At 49.3% G+C, this 25,694-nt stretch overlaps 1 protein-coding gene across 2 annotated transcripts in view; it reads right to left on the reverse strand.

The window, feature by feature from the left end:
* Mideas (mitotic deacetylase associated SANT domain protein) overlaps positions 1 to 13,479 on the reverse strand; it is a 69,373-nt gene extending 55,894 nt beyond the window's left edge. Inside the window, exon 1 of one of the 2 annotated variants that reach the window (XM_028876910.2) lies at positions 13,373 to 13,478. The gene's annotated coding sequence lies outside the window, so the exon portion shown is untranslated. Of the gene's footprint in view, positions 1 to 13,372 lie in introns of both variants that reach the window. The other variant, XM_037210707.1, reaches the window with a different exon arrangement.
* Positions 13,480 to 25,694: the final 12,215 nt, after the last annotated feature.

Consider the following 25,694-nt stretch of genomic DNA (forward strand, 5'->3'; position numbering starts at 1 on the left):
CTGGGGTCAGTGAGGGGCTGTCCTGCAGACGACCAGCTCCGCACGCACACCTACCCACCTGACCACCAGGTCCCATCCCACTGCACCCACAGCCTCCCAGGCTGCCCTTAGTGTCTTTCCTGTGAAACACCTACTGTGTGCTCGGCACAGTTCTGGACCAGTGAGACTCCGGGCATACCCGCATCTGACTCCGACATCTCACAGTTGGAAAGAAAACTGAGGCCAGAGACTCAAAGGTGGTGGCTGAAAAGGGCCACATGGAAGCAGGTGATGTCTAGCTGGCTCTGTGGACGTCTGCCAAGAGGGAAATGGGCAGGGAGGACACGCCACAGAGAGGGAACAGCAGTGAGCACATCAGAGAGGAGCGATGGTGGATCCAGGAGCACTGAGAACTCCAACAGAAAAGACCACGTTAAGGCAACAGGGTTCAGGGGAACGCAGGCTGGGCCTTAAGGCTTTGGTGCCGTTTGGAGGAAGGTGGGGTTTCTCCTGCAGGATGTGGGTAGCTCTAAAGGCTGTTAAGAAGGGTGACATGACCAAAGCTGTATTTTAATAGAATAACTCAGGTCCCTCGAGACTTCATTTCCGCTTTAAAGCTGCTCTTCACAGGATTTTATTTGATTTGGATATACGGGGGCCAGTTCAGTGTAAATTGGCTCAAAATCAACAAGGCCAGGAATGCAACTTTTCCCCCACCGACCTGGCAATCCTGACCCCACGTCAGTCACTAAGCTCCAGCATTGGGGAAAAGTCCTAAAGTATTACTGACGGTCACCACAGCTAAGCCCTGGTAAGGCCAACATCGAATTTTTCTTTTTGTTTTTTTTTTTTTTTTACAGAAATTAGTTCATTTGTCTAAGGTTATTGGAACCAAACGATCACATTTTTTCAGTCAAGGAGCCCTTGTTTCAGAAAGATAGTGTGAGGACAAGAAGGGGGTCGGAGCTCACAATTACTTTTGGAAAATCGATCAAGGATGTGACCAGCAATGCTGACAGCCCCAGACAGACAGCGCCCTAGCTCCTATCTCAGGAAAAGCACTGCGTAGATCATCTTAACCTAGGTTGACATCTTCAGAACTGGAGGTGTGCTCACTGAGGGGCACCAGAGGCCAAACACTAACCTCAGATCTGAAAAGCAAGACGGTACCCTCCCAAACGCCTCACGATTCTGCCAGTCTCCTGCAGCCTTGGCAGAGGAACAAAATTCAAGTCGTAACTATTACCTAGAGAGTGCCATGCCTTGGTGTCTGTTCTCATGGGGCAGCGTTTAAGTTTTCCAGATGGAGTCAAATGTGGCGGCCTCCCCACATGCTGGGTGCTCATCCTTTTCCCCTGGCACGGCTCCAATTCCAGAAAAGAAACCCAATTGCTAAGGAGCATACGAGAATCCTAAGGCTCAGCCAAAGGTTAAAGATTTGGAAAGATGTCCAAAAAGATTATGGTCAAGAAGTGGATGTTTTAAAAGCCCAAGAGGGATATCCTGTCTCTTTCTCCCACATCTAGCATGTCCAAACATCCTCATCTAAGTGCTAGAATGGATTCTTGGGGCGGGGGACACCTGTCTATTCAGCATGTGCACCCCCCCTCACTTTCAGACAGCTGGTATTCAGACCCAAGGGGAGGCAGAGTTCCATCCATAACTGGAGAAGCCACAAGCTCTCAAGCTTGGCTCCTAGGGACCAGCAACAAGCACGCAGAAAGATAAGGTAAGCTGAGCTGACTGAATCCCCAGCCTAGAGTCGCAGTTCCCAACCTGTGGTTCAAAACCTCCTTTGAGTGGGGGGTCACATATCAGACATCCTACTTATCAGATATTTACATTCCGATTCATAACAGTAGCAAAATTATAGTTATGAAGTAGCAACAAAATAATTCTATGGTTGGGGCGGTCATCACAACATGAGGAACCGTATTAAAGGGGTACAGCCTGAGGAAGGCCTAGGGAGGGAGTAGTGCCCAAAGGCAGGGAGAGTTCAGAACTCATTCTGGAGGGGGTGGTACCATCCGGGCCTGTTCTCAGCAGTAACTATGGGCCACTGTCTTCATGACCTTGGCTCTGATTCTGGCTATCCAACTTCCCACAAATTCTGATTGATTTCTGAATCTTCTTCCAGGACATCCAATGAGACACCAGCTAACCTTCCAGTAAATTTCTCTTCGGTTCTGCCAGAGTCACCTTCTACTTGTAGACCTAAGAACTGGATTTACCCTAGCATCTCCCATCTACAACAGACAACCGTGGCCCATCAAACAACATTTCACTCAAGCCTCTGTGTTTGTTTCAGTTGGGGTGATAGCCCTGTGATAGGATGCTGGCACACATCAAAGCCCTTGGTTTGATTCCCAGTCTTGGGGGGAGAAGAGGAGGGGAGGAGAAGGAATGGGAAGCGGGAGAAGAGCTGCCTCTCTGTCTTTGCCCCTGTGAAGAATCTAATTAAAACACCTATAACTATCCCAAAGGGTAACAGCCAACTGAGAATAACCAATTTGGCAAGTGCTATAAAGGCCGGATATAACTCTGGCTCTCAATCTGAACAGACATCCTGCATTAAAAGTATTAGTATCAGGGCTGGAGAGATGGCTCAGTGGTTAAGAGCACTGGCTGCTCTTCCAGAAGACCCAGGTTCAATTCCCAGCATCCATGTGCAGCTCACAACTGCCTGTACTCCTGTTCCAGGCGATCTGATACCTAGAGATACATGCAGACAAAACCAATGAGCCTTGGGGGAAAAAAGTTAATAACAGAAAGAAAAAAACATCCCTGATGCCTTGGAACCTCCTCTACTTCCTCATCAGGGAAAAGTAGAGCTGGACTGAGGAAACTCAGGTTGTACATCTTATACACACCATTTCAACTCGGGGCGGGTGATGCTCTGCCTTGTTCCCGGGAAAGCCACATCACATAAGATCCCCCCACCCCAACGGCAAAGTCTCAACAACCTAAGTCCTTAACCGACATGTCTTTCCAACGCTCTCTTTCTTAACTTCCCACTGGTCAATAGCAGGTCTGCTTTAACCCAATTTAAGAAACACTAGTGGAGAACTCTCACAAAGTACAAGGTACCATCATGCCATGCACAAACTCACAATCCTCATTCTCGTCCAATGCCCCGCTTTCCCTCCCTTTGGCTTCCCTGACATCCCATTTTTCTGTTTCCTTCCTTCCTCACCCCGCTGCCTTCTCAGTCTCTGTCAAGTCTCTTCAGCCACATCCTTTAGCCAGTGATTTCCCCCTTCCTCCTTGTATGACGTCATTTCCTCTGTGAGCCCCCTCTGCTCTCTGTGTACTGGTGACCCCCCAAAAATCTGCTCCCGAATGTCTAACAGACCAAGGAGGCTAGAGAGATGGTCAGGTTTGTCTAGAATCACAGTCATCATATTTACTTAGAAGCTGTGTCTTGGGACAGCCTGGTGAAAACTAGGTGGGTTACTGGGCTGGAAAGGCCGAACCCCATAAGCTGTATTTGAGGGGTTTCCTTCCCCAGACCATTTTGCCCCCTGGACATCTCTCAGACATCTCTCACAGGTTCCTCCACCTCAGCACCGCTGACTCAAATTTCCCCTAAAATCTGTTTTCCCTTCTGTGTCTTGAGCAGAAGTTTGAGCTCACCCTTTGACTTCTTCCCTGCATGGACCATTCAGTGGGTCCATCAAGCCACAGCCCTGGCCTCCTTGGCCCAGCTTTCTCCCTCTCTCAAGGACTGTAATAGCTCCTCGGTGCTGCTGTTGAAGTGAACTTTGGAAAGGAAACCCTCATCCACCCACGCCCCTAGGCAGCCCCCATCTAGTCTTAGCTGCCCCCGCCCCCAGTCTCAGGAACAGTCCAGACCTCTCTGTGGGCGGGCACGTTCAGCCAGCCCATGACCTGGCTGCCCACTCCCGGCAGGTTCTCATCGGTCTCTGCCACTCGGAATTTGCTCCCAAGCAGACGGGTGGCCTCTCCAGGCCTTGCTGAGCTGCCCTCTGCCTCTACCCTATCCCGGTTGGTTCCCTGTGCCACCCGGTGGATGCCTACGAGCTTTCAGACTCCTCAGCCCAGGCAGCCTCTCCTTCGTGGAGGGGGGGGGAGGGGATAGCTTTGTTATTTTCCGGAGACCGTTTCTCAGTGTAGCCCTGCCCGTCCTGGAGCTCAGGCTGCTCTCCGAACCCAGAGACCCACCTGTCCCTGCCTTCTGAAGGCTGGGGGTGAAGGCGAGCGCCACCGCCGCCGCCGCCGTCGCTACCTGGTGCGCCCGCATGGCACACAGACCCTGCAAGGTGTAATATCTTCCCAGGCCTTTCCTGTCTCCACTCTCCCTTGAGCTCAGAGGAGGTAACTAGTCCTGAACACTGAATTATCTAATGTTAATTAACGGCTCTTGGGTTTTTGTGCCCAGCTGTCTCCTCACGGACTGTAAATGTGGAGAGGGAGCTTGAACTCTCTTCATCACTGTGCCCCGAGTACCACTCACTCTACCCTCACCATCCTCATCATTGTGCCCTCCAAAAATGAATGTGTCGTGAGAGAAAGGATGGAGATAGCTAGGGAAAGCACCTCGTAAACCACACGGTGCAAGGTTACCCCTGCTATGGCTATGACCAATTCTCCTCTCCACAGCCGGGGAAGTCAGATTCGAAACACCATCTGCTAGAGCCCCCTTAGAGAGGTGTGAAAAGAAAGCCCGAGCCTCTGCCTTCCCTAGTGTGAGACAAAGCCCAGACATGGCTGCTGGCCCCTAAGGGACCCCAGGGGGTGTGCAGGAAAAGACACAGATTCATGTCGGTCGCTTCTCTGGAAGCCCCTTCTTGTTGGCCTTCAGTGGAAAGGTGAAGGAAGGGCAGAGACAAGGAGAGGGCCATACAGCAGGGCACAGCCTGAGAGCGAGGCACCCCTACACGTGGGCAGGGCACCCTCTCAGCCCCACATCACGTACAGGCAACCCAAACGCAAGGTTTTCCTCTGCAACTCCAGGTGATCAACCACAATTGAAAACCTGCTCTGTGGCTCTCCTCTCCATCATCCCCTGTGGACCCATTCAAAGAGCTTTTCTCATTTAATCCCCTAGCTTACTGTCCCTATGACCTTCCTTCCCGAGAGGCACACAATGGGCTCTCTTACCATGTTCATTTACATTATACAAATTCAAAGAGTCAAGCTTACTAGAAGGGAAGAGAGAGAAAGAGAGAGAGCAAGACACAACAGGAGGGAATGGGGGGGGGGAACAGAACATAATAGAAGAAGGGGAAAAATAGCTATGTAAACCTCCTGTTCCAATCAAGGGGAAGCATGGGCTAAAGAACCCCAAGCCTGTTGTGACTGGAATATCAGCACACTGTGTCACACAACAGCATTTAAAGTCACACCCATTTCATACTACACATCCCTCTTCACCGAGTCTTCAGTCTTGGCTACGGCACCTTCTTCTATAAATAGAACAGATTAAGATAAATTTAAATGCCAGGTGGCAGCAGCGCACATCTTTAATGCCAGCACCGGGGAGGCAGAGCCAGGCAGATCTCTGTGAGTTCGAGGCCAGCCTGGTCTACAGAGCGAGATCCAGGACAGGCACCAAAGCTACACAGAGAAACCCTGTCTCGAAAAACAAACAAACAAACAAACAAAAAAGCCTATGTGATCTAGGCACCATGGTGCATGCCTGTAATCACAACACTGTGAAGCCAGCTTTGACAAAGAACAAACTCTAAGACAGCCTGAACATAGTGAAGGACCCAGTCTCAAAAAAGAAAAAAAGAGCAAATATGCCTATTGTACTTCTGCTGTTACCTAAAGGACTTTCAAGGGTTAATCTTAATTACATTTGTATTCTTTTTTTTTTCCCTCCCAAGACAGGGTTTCTCTGTGTAGCTTTGTGCCTATCCTGGAACTCACTCTGTAGACCAGGCTGGCTTTGAACTCAAGAGATCCACCTGCCCCTGCCTCCCGGGTGCTGAGATTAAAGGCAGGCACCACTACCACTGAGCTATCTATTTGTATTCTTTACTTACTGACTGTCCCACCAAATTCCATCCTCCCAGTGACAGATTCACCCTCAAATAGCTCCACCATCTGAGTCTCACCTGGGCTACAAGGCCTCTATGAGTATGTGGGACCCACTTTAGACCCCTCATCATGCCAGCGTTGAGAGCTCTCTAGCTGCCCCATGACACCGGCCCTATGTTAACCAGCTGTGTCAGGGTATCTGTGTGGCTGGACCTTCCCTTCCTGCCTCTTGGGCGCTAGGAAGGTTTCTCTATCTTCCTGGTGTTTATCAAGCCACAGTCTGCACCTAGAATGTACTAAATCACTTTGCTGACCAAGAAAATGGTTAGAAAGCTCAGGGCAGAGACTGGAGAGGTGGCTCAGCAGTTAAGAGCACTGACTGCTTTTCCAGAGGACCCAGGTTCAACTCCCAGCACCCACATGACAGCTCACAACTGTCTGTAACTCCAGTTTCAGGGGACCCAAAACTTCCCATGGCAAAACACTAATGTACCTTTAAAAAAAAAAAAAAAAAAGCCAGAAAAATTATTAAAAAGAAAGTTTGGGGGACTTATCAAGTTGCTAGCAATTAAACTCAGTTAAGGGCTAAGGGCATAGCAGGAAGTTAGCATGTGTGAAGTCCTGGGTGGGATACCCAGGAGAGTCGGGGAAGCAGAAAACTGGGGAGGAAAGAAGGGGAGGGGAAGGGAAGGGAAGGGAGGGAGGGAGGGGGGAGGGAGGGAGGGGGGGGGGAGGGGAGGGGAGGGGGGGAAGGAGGGTTGAAGGGACAGGAACCAAGAAACTGCAAGTGAACTGACCTAACAGTGAGCAGCCTACTAAATACACAGCCTGCTCTCTTCTTAAAGACTGCCCTTACAACCCTAGGTTTTTCTTCCTCGTTTCTTCTTTTAAATGCCGTGGGCTATCTTAAGGAATCTTTGGTTTACAGATAGGTATATTGGAACCGATCACTGCGATCATTGGGATGATCACACAGGATGGCTGACGGGAATGGAATGTCCGTTCACCAGCTGTGTGACCTTAGAGCGCACCGTATCCTCTCTGCGCTTACGTTAAACAGGACAGCTGGAGCACAGGCAGCTTACCCAGCTTCAGGTCCTTCACAACATAGATCTTGGGTGATGCTGGAATCACCGCAGCGATTATTAACCTAGGGCAGGTAGATGAGAGTCCCTAAGATCCCAAGTTCAGTATCTTGTGAAACAACAGATTCTAAAAAGTACTGACGCACTTAAATTCGATTTGGTTTCAGTTCAGAAGTGGTTGTCTATGAAAATCTCAGCCCCACCAGCAGGCAGCCATTAAGAATTTCCAACCAGATCCGGCAGTGGTGGCACACGCCTTTAATTCCAGCACTCGGGAGGCAGAGCCAGGTGGATCTCTGTGAGGTTGAGGCCAGCCTGGACTGCAGAATGAGATCCAGGACAGGCACCAAAACTACACAGAGAAACCCTGTCTCAAAAAACAAAAGGAAAAAAATCTTTCTCTCATAGTTAATATACATTTATTCTAATTCTCTTTATTATATGTGTGTATGTTTGTATGTATGTATAGCAATCTCTTTTGTCTGTGTTGAGATCATTTTGAGACTTATTTTTACTTGTTTTCTTGTTTTGAACTATGTATATATATTACAGAGATCATTTTGAGACTTATTTTATACTATGTAACACATCATTTGAATTTTGAACTATGTATATACTATGTAACAGATTATTTTGAGATTTATTTTATACTATGTAACATATCATTTGAATTTTGAACTATGCATATATGTTAGCTTCCAGAATAGGAAATGGAAAACTGGGGGAGAAGGAAAATCTAGCAAATTTTATTTCTAATTAAAACAAAAAAATCAAAGAATCTACCTTATAGGGTGTGTTTTATATTATGTGAATAATATCTTGAGTATAAAAAAATCTTAGGCTGGTGATATAGATCAGTGGGTAAAGGGAGAGACAATCCTCAGAACCCATTTAAAGGTGGAAGGGGAGCACTGACCTCACAAAGTTGTCCTCTGCCCTCCACACATGCACACGTCACAACCATGCATACCCACACTCACTCACACACATCATATACAAAGATATTTTTAAACATCTAACTTTCGAGGTAAGGTTTTGAGTCATAGCCTGAGGGCTGGGTGGAGACAATGGATCCTCCCCATCAAACCCACGTCAGAACTTAGCCAGGACCCCTCCCCGCCCAGGACACGGTTTTCCACTTTAGCCTAGTTCTGCAGGTCAGTCTCTGATTGCACAAAGCAAGCCTGCAGCCACCTGGGAATCAGCCCATGTCAAACCTTGCCTCAGGTTCCCTCAGAAGGCCAAGAAAACCAGGTAGTAAGCTCTCCGCCCTGGGGACAGGCCCCAAAGCATAGCAGGACATCATGGGCAGGACAACCCGCCCAAATCAGGTCAAGGAGAAGTGAGAGCCAATGCTGGACAGATACTGTCTCACATCCAGAGGAAGAGCGGTGCTAGACGTGGACAAAATTAATGAGGTGAAAAGTCAGAAGGATCCAGAGGGAGGGCGTACAGGCAGGAGAGGCAGGCCTGGAGAAGTGTTTGCAAGTAAAACCAGGAACCATAGGTTTGGAGGCTTAGCTTACATGTATACCTATGCAGATGGAGACAAATCCAACTATAGCCCTTTCTATCATTGCCATCAATCATCATCATCATCATCATCATCATCACCATCATCACCACCATCACCATCATCACCACCGTCTTCACCACCATCACCATCATCACCACTATCACCATCATCATCATCACCACCACCATCATCACGGTGCTGTAAGTCGAGCAATATATACAAAACCAGGGTGTCTACATTAGCTTTAAATTGGTGATTTTCCTCCATCTAAAGATATATTTAAGAATCTGGGCAGCTGGTCTGAGTGAAGCCACGCTCAAAAGAGAAGCTGCAAATCCTTGGACCGGGACTAAGGTTCACTTCAGCAGAAGGCCCCAGTGGATGTTACCAGCGTCCCAGGCAGAGGCCTACAGGGTGGGGGCAGGGAAACCCTGCAGGAAGGAAACAAGAACAGGGCGGGAAGAGAGCAGGACTGAGCCAAGTGGAAGAGAGGACGAGAGAGGCATTCCAGGCCTCCAGGAAAGCTTGAGAGGACAGAATGCTGGCCGTCAGCGGTTGGACAAACACCCACAGTGGGTCACTGGGTCAGAGCTGTGATTGGGGACAGCAGAACAGGAAGACCCTGACCACCCAGCCCAGATGTTTGATCCTTGCCATGGAGACAGTGGGGAGCCATTGAAGACTACAGAGCAGGAGGATGACCCTTGCAAACAGGCGGTTAAGAAAGATCACAGAGCAGCCCTTTATCTGAGACTTATTCAAAACCCCCTGTGTATTTCAAGTGGTACTTAAGACACAAAGTCCTCACACTTCTGCCCTGTGTCGTGTGGACCAGAAAAAGAACGTCTAAGGATCTCACAGAGAAATGCCTCATTGAGAACAAGAACTCAGGCGAGGGCTGCTTTATCCAAGGAACCAAGTCTGCGGTTCAGCGCGGCCAGCCGCGGCATCTGGAAGATTGCAGCGCTTTCTTCAGAGCCTGGAATGTCCTCTTCAGCGAGGGCTGCTCCACCTCCTGTTCAGGAGGTGGGTTGTTATGTCAAAACACAGCGTTGTGCAGGGCCTGAGGCAGCCAGAAGGAAGCCGAGAACTAGAAATAGCAGTTTCAGCTAGGGTGGCGTAAAAGGCCTTCCACACCGAGACCACCTTCTTCGGGAAAAAAAAAAAAATCTGCTTCTCCCAGTAGCATTTTGCTGTTTTTTGTTTTGTTTTGTTTTGTTTTTTTGTTTTTTTTTTTTTTTTCTTCTGGAGCTGCTGAACTCCATATTCACCCCTCACCTCCCACCCACCCCCCAACTCTCGTAGCATTTCCTATTGGAACAATAAAAGTATTTGTTATGTAGTCAGGTTTCGACTCAGAGCTGTTTTCACTGCTGTTTCCAACTGTGCAAATTGAGGCAGCAGGCCGTGCTACTTAGGGGGCTGTGAGTGGCAACATCAAGCTATCAACCAGCATTTGGGTAAGGCCGGTGAGGAAGTCAGGCCTGGACAGCACACCACCACAGGGCAAGTTCTGGGAACAGAGGCAAAGCCTAGGAAGCCAGGAGAAGGCCGGAGTGCTGTGTGAAACTCAGCCAGGCTCCACTGGAGAAGTAGACGGCTCCAGATGAGCCCACAGCTGCAGGGAGCAGGCCTTGCAAGGAGTCCCTCCCTGCCATTCTGCCAGCCACACAGGGAGAGCCTTCAGGGATTTCTCACCATACGACAAGGGCATAAAAGATCGTAAACGCAGGGTTCTCTTTCTCTGAGGGTCAGAAGGAAACACGCTCCTCCCATCGATCTTGGTATCACTAGGACCTCACTGAGGCAGTTCTGGTCAGGTGATAAGGACCTTGACAGACAAGTTCAGTAAAAACTCAATATCCCTGGAACAAGTGGGTTACGCAATTCAAGCTAACTCCTACCGTAGTGGGGCTTTGCTTCTGAATCTTTTTTTTTTTTTATAATTTATTTATTTTTATTTTACGTGCATTGGTGTTTTGCTTGCATATATGCCTGTGTGAGGCTGTCAGTTCTTGGAGTTGCAGGCAGTTGTGAGCTGCCATGTGGGTGCTGGAGTTGAACCTGGGACCTCTGGAAGAGCAGTCAGTGCTCTTAACCACTGAGCCATCTCTCCAGTCCACTTCTGAATCTTATTACCTCGTGGCTACTGTGGGACTAGACTTTCCAGAACTATCCTGATTTTTACATGGTTTTCCTCCAGATGCCTGCCAGGGACTGGGCCATAATGTTTTGATCGAACAAATGGTCACTTACGCCAGTGACATCCAACTGGCACAAAGCTGAAACCCTGCAGTTGGCCTGCAAGTGAAACTCCAGCGTTTAGTTGGGGACACCGGCTGTGAAGGAACCCCCGCATGCTGGAGCACCAGTACCTGCCACTCTGAACAAAGAGGCCAAACTGCTCCTGCACTTCAGGGACTTGGTACCAAGCAGTCACACAGGATCAGGGGAAAGCCCTGCCCGGTGAATCTTCAGCCCAGGACAGACTGTAAGATTGACACTTGAGGGACAGAGGAATGGCCTTACACAAATCCAGCACATGCGTTTTGACCGTGTCCTAGGAGAACTCTGCTGGTCCTCTACTCCAGCTGAAGCTCTCAAGAAGACACTGTTAGCCTTCTATGTGCAGGCTTGGCCCCAGGGTGGTTTGAAGGAGAATGGCCCCCACAGGCTCATCTATTTAAATCCTTGGTCCCTTCTTAGTGGAACTGCTTTGGAAGGATTATGAGGTGTGGCCTTGTCGGAGGAGGTATGTTGCTGAGAGTGGACTTTCCAGGCCCAGGCTCCCCATCTCTGTCTATCTGCTGCTTGTGGATCAGATGTAAGCTCTCAGCTACTGCTCCAGAGCCATACCCTGCCTGCCTGTTGCCATGGTCCCCACCATGATGGTCAATGGACTCACCCTCTGAAACTGTAAGCAAGTCCCCAATTAAATGCTCTCTTTTATAAGTTGCCTTGGTCATGGTGTCTCTTCTCAGCAATAGAACAGTAACTAAGACAGTCTGCTTCCTGCAGGGCAGCATTTGGGTAGATATGAGGAGCCCTGACCTGGCCTGTGCTGAGGCGGTCCTGGGATCACACTAGAGAAAATGTGTGAGTCACCCTCCCCCCACACCCATCAACAACCCCGACACATAGTCTTAAAGCCCCAGTACATTTCCTTTAGCCACTAAGCAATGCTTCCCCTTTGCCCAGAACACAATAAAGGAATTAAGACCCACCTAGATTTCTACAGCTGGTACTTCAAGGCTCAAAGTCTGGCTGGCCAGCTCAGGCAGACATGACCCGTGATTCTTCTTTATAGCTAGCCCCAATTCTGCTACCGGGTGCAATTCTGCTAATTCAAATAGCCTTCCCGTTAAGGCTATCTCCTTTTCCTGCTGACGTCATCCCACATTTTCTCAGGACAAATGAAGGTATAGTTCCAATTTCCAGGGTGCCCAAGATATTCTATGGTAAGTAGTAGAAAAAGCCTGCTTTCCTGAGTAGGCTCCGAACTCTCAGGAGATGAGCAAGTTGTCAGAGGTTAAGGGAAAAGCCAGGAAACAAACCACCCAGCCAAAGTTAAAGGGTTAAAAAAAAATTCAGGGACTGTATGTAGTTCAGGCCCAGATCTGTCCTGAGCATTTGCAATGCAAATCTGCGTTTTGTTCACCACCACCACCACCACCAAGATCTTGCACAATAGCGTGTGTATAAACATCCACGCCAACAAAGCCTGACTGTGCAATCACGCTGTAATTACAGACAGGCAGGAAGCTGCTGCTAGGGACCTCACCATTCAACCTCTAGACATCCCATCCCCAAGTGTCCACGGCCTGTACACACATTCCTGCACACATCACCACGTTCCTGCTGCAGCTTCAGGCACACACCAGGGAGCCCCGGCGCTAGCCTCTGGGCCTCGCCACGACCCTCGCGACTCCGCAAAGATATCATAAACTTCTCAGCTGTTCTTAAAGACCCAGAGCCACGAGGCTACGCAGGACGGAGGACGGCAGGAACCACCATCAAAGTTCCCAGGCACATGCCTGCAGCCCTAGCAGTTTTAGAACACAGAAAAGAACAAGATGCGACGGAGTCCACTGGAAGCGGCTTTCTGGGTTTTATATAGAAAACACTCACATATGTACGTGGGTGTGCTGACAGTTTTTATGGCTAAATTGCAAAGTGTTAGGCCTTAGAGAGCTTACTGTTGGGTTCGGGGCGTGGTGGGGAGGGAGGAAGAGTGCAGAGTCGGGGAGGACTTGTTTCAAGGAGGTTTAGGGACAACTCGGATTTTGTTTGTTGGAAATGGATAGGGCTGTTGACCCAAAGTTCTGAGTTGCTCGGCTCTTCGTCACTGGAAGGCCGAGCAAACAAAAGTAGAGGGAAAGTTCCTGTAACTTCCTTCCTGCAACCTGACGGAGGGCTGCGTAGAGGAAGGGAATGTTTCCCAGGGAAACACCGGGAAGGGCTGCAAAGGCAGCTGCCCGCAGCCTGGAGACATGGGGCGCAGGGTGGAGGGCTAGCTCCGGACGCGGGTCCCGGGAGGCCCCCTTCCAGGCATCTCTGCTCTCAGGAGTCGATCTCGGGGAGTCGGGCCGTTCTAAGTCCCGGGGCAAAGCAGCCACCTCATGGGTGCGACACTGGCCCAGATCTCCGCCGCTCTGCCCCTCTTCTGCACCCCCACTCCCAGGGCCCCAGGGCCCGGCCCGCGCCTCCAAGCCCGAAAGAACCCCGGGGTCCTCCCCGAGCAAGACGCCCCCGCGGCGGGAAGGGCACGCGCGCGGTGCCCGCGACTCACCAGCACGCTGGATCGCCGGGCAGCTCCGAGGGGGCGCGGGACGCAGGCGAGCGCGACCCGCAGACTCAAACTTTGTTGCTCTCGGGACGGCGCAGTCGTCACTTCCTCGCCGAGCGAGCGGGCGGCGCGGCCCGGGCTGTGACCCAGCAGCTAGCGCGGCGGCGCGCAGGGCCCTGCAGCCTCCCGCCCCGCCCGCGCCCCGGTTCCCCGCGGCCCCCAGCCAGACCCTCCGTGCCCCCGCGCTGCAGCCGCTGGGGAAGCCTCGCTCCAGCCGCCCGCTGTGCTCGGTGGAAGTGAGATCGGAGCCGCCCTGCTCTCTCTCGGCTCTAAAAGGTGGCGTTGGAGTGCGAGGGCTGAGTTCAAGGGACCCTAGAGGAAAAAAAAGTTCCCCACCGACCCCCGACCCCCGACACACACACAGTCGGGAGCGAGGGAGGAGATAAAGATTTTCGTTTGGTATTTGGGCTAGAGAGGTCATGGGTGAAAGCAGTGAGCTATTTCCCTAAATAATCCTGGGCCTACTTCAAACTCCCCTCTCCAGCTCTCCTGCCCCTTAAAGGTCTGTTGGTCACTTTCCCTGGGCTGAACTTGTGCACGACATCACCATGCATTGTGTTTCAGGAATTATGTCATCACCCAAGTCAGGGCTGGGAAATAGTCGTTCTGTTCCCTTTCTTCTCGGATTTCCACCTCTTCCTTTGGCACTCAAGTATCAGAGTCTTCCGAGCCTGATGCATTCGGGTGTCATCCCGAGCCAAAAGTGATTTACAAGGTAGATCCTGAGAGGAGGAGCTTCGGGCGATAGTAATTTTGAAGTGTATCATTGCCCCAAATGTCTTTTTCTCAGCATATTAAACATGACTTCAACAGAGAGCTGCCTTTTGAGCCTCTGGTAAGCATACACAAAGCAGGCAAACAGCAGTGCCCAAGGAAAGATTCTTAATTCCCTTAGGCTGCAGGGTGGACTAGGCTAGCCTTTGCTGTGGTTTTTCAGAAAAAAAACAGACAGCCAAAACTGCGGGGCAAGGCTTTCCCAACAGAAACATTTAGTCCCGTTGAAGCTTACCCTGGAAAAACAGGGACCTATAAAAGGCCATTCAAAGACCTCAGCTAAAGCTGGACAAGTTTCCCTTTTTCCTCCAAATACTGCTCCTACTAACACATTGGCCTGATAATACCTACCATCCATCCCGTGCTTCATCGTCTCACTAAAACCCAGGAAACCTCAAGCTTGAGTGAAGGTCTTGTGTCGAAGGGTGATGTCAGACTGACGAAAAATGACACCTTCAAGATGTCCCCCACCCCCAAGTCTGGTTAATACCCCAGGGGAAGCCACAGACTCACCCAAAGACTAGAAGAAGCATGTAGACCCAAGCTCTCCTGGCAGCATGAATTTCCATGTTGCAGCTGCTAATGCACTGGTTAATATTACATTATAAATACAAAATGTATGATAAGAGAAAAATAATATCGTTCTAAGAAGCAAGTATATCATTAGACTTAACTATAATTCTCTGACATTTTTGTTACATCCCATTATGATGGAGTGAAGGCGTGGTGGAGGTACCGCTCATTTTAATTTTGGTATAGAACTCATTCCTTACCACAATGGCCAGGCTTCTAAAGAAAATGGTGTTACTCCATATTTGCTAAAAACAAGAGCGGAATATTCCTTTGTTCACTATTGTGGTACTAATCCTCTGTGGCAACTTCATGAATATTCAGCACTTCTGCAGGCCCAGGAGTAATTAGCAGAGTCCACAAAATGTGTGAAGGTCTGACATTCACACATGCTAGTACACACTGCTTTGTCTCTGCATAGTGTGGCATTTGCTGGAGTCCCAGGACATGATGTGGAAGGTATGGCAGACAGCTCCCTGCCAATGATCTCTGCCTCCTGGCATTCACACCCTTACACAATCCCTTCTCCCAACTCCACTGACTCAATCCTAACAAACAGACTATGGCAGAAGACACGTGATGCCACTTCTGAGACCAGCTTATAAAGAAAACCGTGGCTTCCATCTCGGGTGCTCTCTGTCTTGCTCGGTGTAGGGGAAGCCAACCGCCGTGTTCTAAGACAGCCCCGTGCAAAGGAGATGAGACCCACCAGCAACCACTTGGCGTGAGTTTGGAAAAGGGTGATGCCCCCCTCAGCACCCCCTGTCACCCAGGCCTTCCAAAGTCTCTTAGCCCAGGAAGCAACTTAATAATAACCTCATCGCAGCTGGAGGCCTGGCCCACAGAAACTGTACCAGGACGAGTGTTTGTTATCACAAGCTGGTCTATGTGTACCTGTGTGTGCATGCGAGACTGGGGATTGAACCCGGTCCCTTGTGCACGCTAGGCAAGCGTCCCACCACTGAACTACCACAGCACGCCCAGCCAAGGAGCTGTGCTTTAATTAGGAGTCAGCACCTAAAACAGTGGGGCCTTAAAGACAACCCCGCAGGCCCTTGGTAATTCCTCCTCCGCAAAAAGGAGCATGGAGAAGAAATCAAGGGCCCTAAGCAGACGTGAGTATAACACCTAAATCTGAGCCTCCACTCCTGCGGAACAAAGGTTATCTTTCCACTTAAACTAGGTCAGAGGGTGTGACTGCTGCTCCATCCCCGGTGCTGGGTGTCACCTGCTTCACAGCACATGCAGATGTCTTGGAGTCACAAGAATTGACATCTTGTCCAGGCATCCCGTTCTTCCTCCTCGGGGGGCGTCTACCCTGGATTTCCAGACCCCAGCGTGTGACAGTTAGGTCCTAGAAGGAAAACATGGCAGAAGTGACTTTAACTCTGGCCGCCAGAAGGAGCAGGTTGACTGGGATTTCCTGGGGATGCAGCTCAATGGTAGAGCTCTTGCCCTGGATTCAATCTCCAGGGCCACCAAAAACAAACCAGAAAAATAAAGAAAAGGACGTTATGCTACTTCGGGCTAGGGAATATAACCCAGCTAGGGAATGCTTGCCTGGCACACCTACAATCTTGTGTTTGATTCCCACGGGTGGGGGGGGGAATCACCACAAAAATAAATTAATTAACATAATTAAGTTTGAAATAAGAGCTGAAAGCCATGCCTGATGGCACAGGCCCTGCAAATCCATCTCAGGTGGCTGAGGCAGGAAGGTCACAAGTTCAAAGCCATCCTCAGCAACTCAGTGAAATCCTGTCCCCAAATAAAAAGTAAAAAAGGCTATGTCCCAGGGGTAGGGTGCTTGACTAGCATTCCCAGGGCCTGATGTTCAGTCAGTTCTAAGTACTGTAACAATAATAACGATAATAATAATAAATATAAAAACTAGAAAGAAAAGTGTGTGGTCCTGAAAGAGTGAATCCCTCACTGATAAAAATCACTTCCCTGCTGCTTTTATGGATCGGAAAATGAGGCTAGCCATGTGACTGAGTCTTTCACTAGCATACTTCCTCTCTAGCTGGAGCACATTGTTTACTTTCCAAATACAAAACAAAGTTTTAGGAAGTAGGAAAGATGTCACCCTCCTTCAGCCCTGACCAGGGCCAGCATCTGCCTGTGACTGCCCTAACAATCTCTCTCCTCAACCCCTCCTGGTGATTGGAAAGGCGGCCATCTCTGGTTTCCCTCTAGAGACACTGGGCTCTGATTTTTCTCATGTGCAGTGGCTGCAACCGCTGGGTTGCTATGCCGTCATCCGGTTGCTATGACTCGTGAGGTGGTGAATGTGCCAGAACGTGAATCTATTAATTTAACAGGAACTGGGCTCAGCACATATATTCCTTGTTAGGTCATTTGCTTTGCTACCTAAACCACATTCAATGTCCTCAGCCGTGGGCATGTTTCCTAGAGTCGGGCTTTGCAAGAATGTCAAATGCCCTGACTTTTGAGTGTTCTCAGTTTTTACGTGATTAAATTACCATGATGGAAATGAAGACAAAGGGGTCAGTTCAGAAAAAAAAAAGTGTGTGTGTGTGTGTGTGTGTGTGTATGTGTGTGTGTATGTGTGTGTGTATGTGTGTGTGAAATGGTTAAAATATCTGGTCCTCATTCTTTATGCATTTAGGTCTTCTCTGCAGGAGCAGGAGAAGTATGTGCTGATGTTTTTTAGGGATCCCTTTGTGAACCCTAAAGGTACAGGTACAAAAAAAAACTCACTAGCAGGTTCTGAGCCCCCCCTCCCATAACCAATCCAGATGTTGTAGCTGCAACAAAAGGGGTCCTGTGCCTTTCTTTTGTGCTGACCACACAGGCATCTTCCACTCATCCCTCGATTACCATTCCCAGAATGAGCTCTACAGGTGTGCTAGGCATGCAAAGATGGAGAGGACAGAGTCTCTCCCTGGTGGGAGAAAATGACACATAAATTACAAAGCATCATGAGCAACGTTGGACTCCAGCTTTGCATAAGGCAGGAGATCTCAGACAAGGGAGCCTAGGTTCTGGGAAGGCGGGATCTAGTTCACTACCCGTACTTTTTCTTTAAAGGAAAAATAAAGAATTATCAGGATGTGTTGTATTGAGTGAGCACTGCATCGTGCAGCGTTTGTTTGGGTAGGTACAGTATAGATGTCTTTGCGCAGGTGGGAATGCCAAATATATTTCCTATATTTAGACAGAAAGTGTGAAGGATCTGGGTGTGTAGAATGGTAACAGCTGTGCACTGGAGGGCCTCTGATGGGTGGGTCGTTAAGTATTGTCCCATTGCATAGTTTAATGAACTAGCTTGCCTTCGAGGCTCTCCAAATCTTCCATCCTTAGTAAATCAAAGATGGAGTTCCTGGAGGCCTCTCTTACCAGAGTAGAGACCTGCAACCCGGAACGGTGAGGCTAAACCAGCTGTGAGGCAGGAAAACACATCCTCTCTCTAGCCAAGCCCACAGTGAGAAAGGAAAGAGGAGGGAAGGAGAGCCGGGGCTTACCTTGCCTTTTCCTCCTCTCCAGCCCTTCGATGGGAACCAGGAAGGTGCATCACCTGTTGAAAACCTGCTTCAGAGACAGAGAGGGGCTTTGGCAACACTGGGATTCAGGGAGGAAATTGTACCTAAGATTGATTTATACCAAGCCAAGGACAGCCCTGTCAAAGTGAATCTGCTGGTCAGATCTAAGGAAACAGATGGGGTAGTCAGCTCAGGGGCTAAGAGCACACTTATTCTTTCAGAGGACCTGGGTTCGGTTCCTAGCACCCACATGATGGCTCACAACCTTCCATATCTGCAGCTCCAGGGGATCTGATTGCCCTTTCCTGGCACCATGGGCACGTGTAAGCTAAACACACAAGCACACACACTAAAAATAAATAATGTTAAAAGAAAGAAAGAAAGCTGACAGAATCCCTGACTTAAGCTTTCCTGGTGCAAGCTCTTCCCACACGGTATTTTGGGACTGCCCTCTCAGGCAGAAGATCATGGGTCTGCAGCAGGAGTGCCTTGGAAAAAGGAAAAACAAATGCAGGGTGTGGGGGGAGGCTTTGCTGGAGAAGCTAGTCCACAAAACAGGAGTCCTCAAGAGCGAACAGAAACTTAGGCAACCGGCAGCTCTAGACTGGTTAGGAACCAAGATTCGGCACTGTCCACGGACTGCCTTCAGGTCCCATCTTTGGGGCAGACTGTGTGACGGTGGACAAGCCTGAAGCCACCCTACATCGAAGGACTCTGTCTCAAACAACGGAAAGGGAGAGGAGAGAGACTGGTCCCATGCTCGGTGGGTAAGATCCCTTGCTGGCAAGCCTGACAACCCGAGTTCAAATCCTGGGGCCCACAGGATGGGAGGAGACAACCAACTCTCCCAAGCTGGGCTTCTGTGCACACCCAACATGAATAAATAACAAAGGAAGAAAAGGAAGTGGAAGATGGGATCATGAGTCAATAAATAAGGTTGGCTTCTAGAAGCTAGAGGAGGCAAAGGAAGAAATTCTCCCACAGAGTCTCAGAAAGGATCATAGTCCTGCCAGTACTTCAAGGTTGGCCTGGTGATCTTGCGCTGGACCTTTGACCTAAAAACTACAAGGCTGATAAAGTAAATAATCCATAAGTCCTGTGTTATTTTTTTTTTTTTTTTTTTTTTTTTTTTTTTTTTTTTTTTCGAGACAGGTTTCTCTGTGTAGCTTTGCGTTCCTGGACTACTTGTACCCAGCTGTCGAACTCCAGATCGCCTGCTCGCTCCGAGTGCTGGATAAGGTGCCCACCGGCGTCCTGTGTTATTTTTAAGCTACCATGTTTTGGTAGTTTGTTACAGTCACTGTAGAGTGTGAGTAATACAGGGACATGGATTTTTTTTTTTTTTTTAAATGTGATGTTGTCTGGAAAATGCTTGTACTATCTATCAAAAGCCTTTGTTTTCATATTAGAACTTGAGCAGGAAGCTAGGCTGGGTGGAACAGGTAAAGAAAAAAAAAAAAGAAAAGAAAAATTCAGAAGCCAGGTTATCAGGAGGCTTCCAGAGCAACAAGCTGCTAGACACTGAATGGCATCAATCCCAAGCCGTGGGAAACGATATGGAAAGTGCAGTCTGTGTGCAGGCTTCTGAGTTAGGCGTCTCACACCATGTTTCACGTCTTTCTCGGACTTACTGCTTGTTACGTATCTTACCTATCCCACAAAGACCTCTATGTTGGAAGCTTGGCCCCCTGCTCCTACCACTGAAGATAGTTGAACATTCAGAGGTGGGTCTAGGTGGAAGGAAATGAGATCACTGGAAGCAGGTATTGGGGCACTAGCCACTTCCTGTCTCCCTCCTTGCTCCCATCTGCCACGAAGTAAAGAGTCATCTTTTTTTTTTTTTTTGGTTTTTTGAGACAGGGTTTCTCTGTGTAGCTTTGCGCCTTTCCTGGAGCTCACTTGGTAGCCCAGGCTGGCCTCGAACTCACAGAGATTGGCCTGGCTCTGCCTCCCGAGTGCTGGGATTAAAGGCGTGCGCCACCACTGCCAGGCTAAAGAGTCATCTTTAGATACATGGCTCCACCATGATGTATTTATTGTGCTACCAAAGGCCCAGAGTAACGGGGCTTCACAAGCATGTACTGAGATCTCTGAAACTACCCAAACAAACCCTTTCTTTGTCATAATGACGGGAAGCTGACCAGCATTCATCTGGACTGGCCACAATGTGGAGGCCAAGTGCAGGAACCATCAATAGCCGTAAGCCAGAAATGTCAACCCTCTGTGAGGGTTCTGTGTAGTCAACAGCCCCAGGACTCCAGAGAGGCTGCACAGCCACCCAGGCTTTGTAAACACATCTCTCTTTTTCTCGGTGAGTGGAAAACGCCAAGTCAAGAGTCAAGGCATTAGGCACAGCAGCGTTCCTGGGATGGTCTTAGGCACAGCATTCCTGGGATCCAGGCTGGCCAGCAATGCCTGAGCTTCCTACTGTCACGTCACTCTGCTCCTTCCTGTTTGAGACGGGTGAGTGTGTGCTGGCTGGCCCCGCTCAAAGGTCAGAGCGCATTGCCCAATGGGAAGGAAGTGTTTCCATAAGGCTCTGCCCGTCATACATGCTGGTTCTGGGACATCAGCCTTAGCATAATAGGGGAGGTGCCCTCTGGCTGCACTGCTGAGAGAGCCAGGCATCTGGAGGTTACTCTAGGGCCTCGATCTTCCTCAGAAAAGAAGAGACCCTTCTTCCCGGCGTGTGGTCACATTTGGGGAATCCAGCCAGGGACCTGGTCTCCCTAAGCAGCTTTTGTGGTGGACGTGGACAGATCTTGGTGAACAAAAGTTCTTCACGGTAGCTTCTATGAACCAGGTGTGAAAGCTGTGGCTTGGATTGCCCTTTGCTTTGTCCAGGCAATTCCAAATTGGGTTCCCCAGAAGTGATAGTCACGTTGGATGACCAGATTTATATGTGTGTGTGTGTGTGTGTGTGTGTGTGTGGTACTTCCATGTAGAGCAGCCTGTCGCATCCACCGGAGGATCTGTCATATCCCCCATGCCCCTCTTTTAGAATCTTCAGGGCTGTTACACTGAGTGCCCTTTGTTCTATCATGTCGGGCTCTGCCTGGTTCCCTGACATATTTTTTGCCCTTTGCACCCAGTTGAAGGGTGTGGTCACTGACTCACCTGCCAGGACCTCAAGGCCCGAGTCTAGCTGATGAGGTACCACCTACCTGACAGGGTGGCAAAGGGCCTCAGGATGCACAGAGTCCCTCTGTGAACCAGTTCCCGGGTCCCGCTCTGACGCCAGCAGTGTCCTGGAGTTCTTGTCCCAAGCTATCTCCTCTTCCAGACAGAGGAACATGACAGCCTTGGGCCTGACCGTCAAGGTCCTGGATCCCGGGTCTGAGTTATAGTTACAAAACGTCTGCTTTAGAAATGAATGCCATGGGGCCTGGAGAGATGGCTCAGCAGTGAAGAGCACTTGTTGTTCTTGCAGAGGACCCGGGTTCTGTTCCCAGCGCCCACACGGTGGCTCACAACCATCTGTAACTCCAGTTCTCAGGGGGTCTGATGCCCTCTTCTGACCTTGGCTGCCATCAAGCACACGTGTATGCACAGACATACATGCAGTCAAAACATTCAACCAATTTTTAAATCAATTTTAATCAGTATCAATTTTAAAAATCTTTTTAAGAAGAAAGAAAAAAATTATAGTCCATATCTCAAATAAAAGCTACTTCATGGTCAATCTCGACATGATATCAGATGACAGACGAGATCATGTCAGGAATCTTTTCTCTTGCGTCCTGGTGACTGGCAAGCGTTACCATATTTACCTTAGATGTTGATGGACATGACGTAAGAGAGGAGTGCATATCCTACAATCAACTGCAATGTGGCAATCACGGATCTTCCCCGCACGCGGTATTTCCAGAAATCAGACAGCGTGTGGAAAGCTACATTCTTCTCCGATCTGTGAAATTATGGGTTCCCGGGGATTTTTCTTAAAGACACACAAAACGATGACCTGAAATTTGTCTAAAGCCAGTGGAGACGTGATTGGAGGGGCTACGGACGTTGAAAAGGGGGACAAATGTCAAAAATCCATAAAAGGCCCTTCAGTTGCTCTTTCCTTGACGGAAACGAAGAAGAAGCAACATGGGTGGAGAAGAGCAGTCAACGTGGGCACCTGCGGCCTCGCTTCTCCAAAGGTAGGAGAATTCCACTCCTGTGGTGTGCCTTACTCTGCTCCGGGGTCACTGGGCCATCTTTGCTTTGCGAATTGTAGCTTAGGGAGCAAGCACAAAGAACTGTCGGAAGCCTAACAATTGCTGTCGCCATTAGTAGAGATTTTTTTTCTGTTTGTTTCGTTTGTTTGTTTGTTAATGGTTTTTTGAGACAGAGAGACAGGGTTTCTTTTTCTTTTTTTCTCTTTTCTTGGTTTTTCAAGACAGGGTTTCTCTGTGTAGCCCTGGCTGCTTTGGAACCACTCGGTAGACCAGGCTGGCCTCAAACTCACAGAGATCCACCTGCCTCTGCCTCCCAAGTGCTGGGGTTAAAGGCGTGCGCCACCACTGCCTGACAAGATGTTCATTTTTTATGCACCCAAAAGTCCTGTGTCTGTGAGACTGGCAGGCTCCTTCGTTAGCTGGCAAGAGGACAAAACTCCTGTCTCTCCACAGCTGTTGACACCCTCTCATCTGTTTCTCACATAACACACCTCCCTAAGTCCACCAGCTAATTCCCCTCCTACCCATGATCCCGAAAGCCATATTGGTGGTCTGGGCCAAGGGTAAAAATGCTCCTTCGGAGCTGAAGACAGATCAAATTAAAGAGCAAGACCGAAAGTCGGGCAGGACCTGGCGGCAGGCTGACAGATCCGGAAGCTCGCTGTGAGCGCAGACCAGAGGAGGATCACTGTAAGTCTGGGCTGTCAGCAGCTGGGCTGTCAGCTGTAGGTTCCAGTCAACTGGGCGTCTAGATCGGCCACGAAGTAGGTTGTGCTTGACACGTGGTCTACATTTCTTTTGGGACAGGCAGTTCTCAACGTGCTCAGGTGAACAAACACATTGGTTTTCCTATCTGTAAAACGGAGTGAGGGGGGTCAGACTGTTTCCAAGGCCCCCTCCAGCTGTAATGTTCCGGTTTCTACATTTGCGCCAGGGCTGCGTGGCACACACATCAGGTGCTTGACCTGATTGAAAACAATGATTGCAGCCGGGCAGTGGTGGCGCACGCCTTTAATCCCAGCACTCGGGAGGCAGAGGGAGGTGGATCTCTGTGAGTTCGAGGCCAGCCTGGGCTACAGAGTGAGTTCCAGGACAGGCTCCAAAAGCTACACAGAGAAACCCTGTCTCAAAAAACTAAAAAAAGAACTGAAGACGCCTGCGTGATGAGCCCGTTTGCCACTCCTGGTGGCATCGTAGAATAAGTCACCTTACTCTACCTGGAGGAGTCAAGTATGGCACAGAAACACAAGATGACTTCAGATGCCTTGGGGATATGGCTTTACCGTGCATCGTGAAGAAGTCACTTTTCTTTTTAGTTCTCCTTGGATTTTCCTGACGATGCCCCGAGAGTGTCTCGGTCTAGTTCTGTACACCTTCTACAAGCCTTTGACCCCTGCCTGGATAGCATGTGAATTATAGCTCAATAAAGATGCTTAAAGTAGCTGGGCAGTGGTGGCACAGGTCTTTGATCACAGCACTCAGGAGGCAGAGGCAGGTGGATCTCTGTGAGTTCGAGGCCAGCCTAGTCTACAGAGTGAGTTCCAGGAAAGGCTCCAAAGCTACATAGAGGGGAAAAAATGTTTAAAGTAAGTTAGGGCATGGGTATTTAGGTCATGTGAGAACATTTGCCTGGCATAAATAAGACCCTGGGTTCAGTCCTAGCACCAAAATGAATGAATTAAAAAATAAAGTGTAAATTACCTTTTGTTGGGCTTTTCCTTAGTCTAATATGGGTTTCCAAGACTGGAAAGATGGCTCAGCTTAGAGTACTTGCTACCCTTCCAGAAGACAGAAGTTCAGTTCCCAGCACCCATGCCTGAAACTCCAGCTCCAGGGGATCTGACGCCCTCTTCTGGACTCCAAGGGAACATGTGCTCACATATTCATATACCCATTTACACACACACACACACACACACACATTAAAAATAAATCTTTAATATCAGTTTCCTGTTTAGGTTTTGGCCAACTGTCTGGCACTGAACCAGTGCTGACCCTTGACCCCTGGAGACTTGAAGGGATGTCTTGGTCCCCACTGGTCTTCCGATTTGATGGTTAATCCCCTGCAGCAGAGCAGCCATACCCAGACTACTTTTCCCTTTGCTACTGCCAGCCCCCAATTCAAGCCACCACCTCTGGTTGACTATGAGAGGCCTTTTGGTACCCAAGGAGAGCGGAAAGTCCTTCTCCAAGTCTGATGAAAAGACAGTTTTCTGAAGTGAAACTTGATTGTGGAACCTTCCTGACTATCCTGCAGCATTCACCCCCCCACACACACACACCCAATTGTGGGTAAAATTTTGACCACTCAGCTTGGATTTGAGGTATCTTTGTGACAGGGACCTACTGAGCCATCCAGGCTCTCCTCTGTCAAGTCTTTTCCTCACCTAAGCCAAGTGACGTAACATGATTTACGGTCACTGAAGGCTTCTAAGGCTGAGCTCGACCCATCGCTGGAGCTCACTAACCAGTAGTCAGGGAACCTGCCTCTGCCCTTGCCTTTCTTCCCTCGGTCTGGAATGTGTTTTTCTCTCTGTTGTGTGAAAGACATTCTTTGGGGAGACACAACACACACATCTACTCACCTCAGATAGCGAACCCATGACAAACCAAAGTATGGATTCCACCAAAGTCCAATTTGGTGAGCCAATGAGTTTTACTGGGTTTACTTACAGGAGCGGAAATGTCTCAAAGACAGCTGCGTCACCAAGGCCTACCCCAGCATGGGTGACAGCTCACAGAGCTGGGAACCTGAACACACTGCTCAGCCTGCAGGCCACTCAAGGGGTTGGAGAGGGTCCTCTTAGGTGCCTCAGGCAGCTGGCGTGATCTCAGAGCTGTCTTTGCAGCTCAGTTTCTGGGAGTCTTCTTAGCAGCCGGCACCCCTGAGGGGCCACCTTTGCAGCTTGGCTCTGCTTACTCTGGAAGGGAGGGGCTAGTGAATCTGCTCAGATTCAGGGACTTCCTGAAGCTATCTTGAGTTGTTTACCTTCCTGCTCAGGAGCTTCCCTGCAGAATGGAATGTTTCAATCTCAGAGGAGGCCATTACATAACATTCCTCCTCTATTCTCCTGTTTCTAACTGATTCTTTCCAACTCTGCCCTATGTCACCTCTTCATGAAGGACTCCCTTGGCCTCCTATGTCAGGTGTAACTCCATATACTCAGGTGGTATCCTGGGCTTTCCTATATCATGAGCCAGAACCATGGCAGGGCAATTGCAACCATAGGATTCTACAGTCAAACTACTTGGATT

The sequence above is a fragment of the Peromyscus leucopus genome, chromosome 14 (assembly GCF_004664715.2).
Source record: "Peromyscus leucopus breed LL Stock chromosome 14, UCI_PerLeu_2.1, whole genome shotgun sequence".
In the NCBI taxonomy this organism is placed as follows: domain Eukaryota; kingdom Metazoa; phylum Chordata; class Mammalia; order Rodentia; family Cricetidae; genus Peromyscus; species Peromyscus leucopus.